Raw genomic sequence first — 3,612 nt, 5'->3', positions numbered from 1 at the left:
CCAAGTTGAAATTGACTAGTGAGACACACCTATGGTGGGAATAGTGGTGTAAAGACCAAGGACTTGTTGATACAACTATTACCTGGGAAAAGCTAAAAGAAGTTGTGCATGGTCGATATTTGCCACTATCTTATTGCATGCTAAAAATGAATGAGTTCTTTAACTTAAGAAAACTGGGAATGAGCTTGGAGGCATATTACTCAAAGTTTATCTCACTGCTTAAATATGTGCCTTCTATGACTATTGCTCAGCAGGTGTCTAAGTTTTGTCATGGATTGAATGCTCCTCTCTGAACACACGCCTTGAATCTATGCACCCAGCTGATCTACAAGATGCTTTGATTCGCGCAGCACCTCTTGTTTAGGAGACTTAGTCAAAGCCAATGAATAATAGGCTCTGGAATCAAAACAAAGGGACTTCAGGGGCTATGTTAAGCAAGCCCAAGGTCAATGTCCACCTGATCAAGGAAAGAGGGCCGAAACAAATGCAGTTGAAAACTTCATACCTATGTGAAGTAATTCAGGAGTACTTAGGTGTTTCCACTGTAATGAGCCAAGCCATTTTAAAAGACAATGCCCAAAGCTTGGCCAAATTCCTCACCAAGGACAGTACAAAGGTCAGAACCAAGCTTCAATTGCAAAAGGAAAAGCATCTGCTATAATTCTTAAAGAGCTTGAAGAAGAGGGAAATCCAACCATGGAAGTCGATATGGAGAGGGTATCAATTCATGCCACCCTCCATAAGAAAGGCCCAAATCGCTAGTTTTCAGTGATTCAAACACTAGCAGAATATTAGGGTAAGTCCTTTAAAATTCTAATTGACCGTGGAAGCACACACTCATTCATGTCACCAAAGTGTGCCAAGAAATTAGGTCTAGACACAATACTTGCATCTAGGTTGCTTGTGGAACTTGCCAATGGAAAATAAACCATGTTTACTCATCAAAGTTGCAAAGTGACATTTTGCCTAGGAAGAAATCTCTCTGAAATGGGATTTTGGATCATGAATTTAGGGGCCTACGAATGTCTATTGGGTATGGACTGGTTAATCCCCAATGACACACATATTCAGTGTAGAAAAGGCCAGGTGACTTTTCAAAACTTAAAGGGGAAAAAAGTGATGACCCAAGGTGAGGCAAGAAAACCCAAGGTTCAACTAGCCAAATCATCTCGCATAATAAAAGGGTTAAGAAAAGGATTACCTTTGTATCTCATAAAATTAAATAAGGTTGAGAAAAATAATCAAGACAACTAGGGAGAGCCATGTTGGCTGAAGGAATATGATGACATCTCCCAGAAGAGCTAACTGAATTACCATCTCGAAGAGAAGTCGATCTCACAAGATCAGACTTGAACCAGGGAGCTGCTCTAATTGCTAAGAGTCCATATAAAATATCTATCCTTGAAGAAATTGAGTTGAAAGAGCAACTCAAGCAGTTACTGGATCAAGGATACATCAGACCCAATAATTCGCCATGGAGAGCCACATCAAAAGAAAAATGACAGAATTCTCTGCCTTTGCATTGATTATCGAGGACTAAACTAAGTAACAATCAAGAATAAGTATCTGACCATCCCAAGAATAGACAAGCTACTTGATAGGTTGCAAGGGGTGAAAATCTTTTCCAAGATTGATCTCCGATCTAGTTATTACCAAATAAGGATCAATGAAGAAGATATTCCCAAAACTACCTGCAATTCCAGATATGGTCATTTTGAATTTCTTGTAATGTCTTTCGGTCTAACTAATGCTCCTGCTACATTTAATAGATTAATGTAGGACATTTTTTGACCTTATCTTGATGAGTTTGTCCTAGTCTTCTTTGATGACATCCTAACATAATCCAAGAGAGACGAAGACCATGAGTTGCAATTGCGCATTGTGCTGGACACAATGAGGACACACAAGCTCTATGCGAAGAAAAAGAAGCGTGTCTTTTTCAAAAGACAGATGGAATATCTCAGATTCATAGTACCTACTGAAGGAATCTCTATAGACCCAGCCAAAGTTAGAGATGTTCAAGAGTGGCAACCACCAATGACAATTAAGGAAGTGAGAAGTTTTTTAGGGCTGACTGGGTGGTATAGAAGTTTCATAAAAAATTACGCCCTAATAGTTGTACCTCTCACTAATTTGCTGAAAAAGCAAACTGCTATTGTGTGGATGCCCATTGAGCAAGCCAGTTTTGAGTAGGTCAAGGAAAGTTTGGTAACAACACCCATTTTAAAGCTACCTGACCTAATTCAAGAGTTTGAGGTTGTAAACAGATGCAAGTTCTCTTGCATTAGGTTGTGTGCTTATGCAACAAGGTCATCCAATAGCCTATTCCTCAAGGAAGCTGAAAATCCATTAGAGGAATTATGCCACCCATGATCTTGAGTTGTTAGCTATGATCCATGCTCTCAAATTGTGGTGACACTATCTGCTTGGAAGCAAGTTTACTTTGGTCTCACTGACCACAAAAGTCTCAAATGGATCTTTACTCAACCAGACCTCAACATTAGGCAGTGTCGGTGGATTGAAGTCTTGCAAGAATTTGATTTTGAAATCAATTTCAGATCTGGAAAACAGAATGTGATTGCTAATGCATTAAGTCGTAAAGTTTTTTTGAATGCACTTATCATGGAAGAGCCATCTAAAGGAGAGATTTTAGCTACCATAATATCGATGCCTAGCAATCCAATCATTGAGCTAGCCAAAGAAGAGGCAGACAGGGATCCTAAGTATCAGCTAATGCTTAGAGAAATCCTAGTTAAGGACATAGATCCTAAGCTCAGAGTCAAATACCAAAATTTCACTGTGGATGATGGACTTGTCTATTTCAGGACAAAGCTCTGCATTCCTCTCAGTCAAGTGCTGAAAAAGAAGATATTATGGGAAGCCCATGACTCCCTATTCTCAGGACACTTTGGCTATACAAAGACTCTTAATGCAGTCAGGAAAAGTTACTACTGGGAAAGATTGAAGCATGATGTACTTAGATATGTTACTAAATGGCTAAGTTGCCAGCGGGTGAAAGCGAAGCGTGTCAAAATGCCAGGCAAGCTCCAGCCACTTGACATTCCACAGATGAAATGGGAGTTCATCAATATGGATTTTGTAGTTGGCTTACCTTCTGTTCAAAGAGGGTATAATTCAATCATGGTGATTGTGGATATGCTAAAAAAGGTTACTCATCTTATCCTAGTTAAGGCCAACTACAAAGCTTCAGATATTGCATGACTGTTTGTGAAAGAAATCTTTAGGCTTCATGGATTGCCTAAATGGATCGTTAGTGATCGCGACTCTCTGTTTATGTCACATTTCTGGAGAAGCCTATTTGAAGTAATTGGAACCCAGCTTTGCTTTAGCACAGCTTACCATCCCCAAACTAATGGTCAAACAGAGTAGGTTAATCAGGTCATTGAAGATATACTGAGAGCTTACTGTTCCACAGAACCGACAAGGTGGATACAATATTTTCCCTTAGTAGAATTTTCCTATAGTGAGTCATATCACCAGAGTATTCAAATGACTCCATTTCAAGCATTGTATGAGCAAGATTGTTTGATACCACTAAATTTCTTTGATCCAACCCTAAAGGTTGAGGATTCTAAGAAAATACTAGAAGAC

Source organism: Lygodium microphyllum, chromosome 3 (assembly GCF_053477565.2).
Source record: "Lygodium microphyllum isolate KBCC chromosome 3, Lygodium_microphyllum_v1.1.10, whole genome shotgun sequence".
NCBI lineage: Eukaryota > Viridiplantae > Streptophyta > Polypodiopsida > Schizaeales > Lygodiaceae > Lygodium > Lygodium microphyllum.
Note: the sequence above shows the minus strand (reverse complement) of the source record.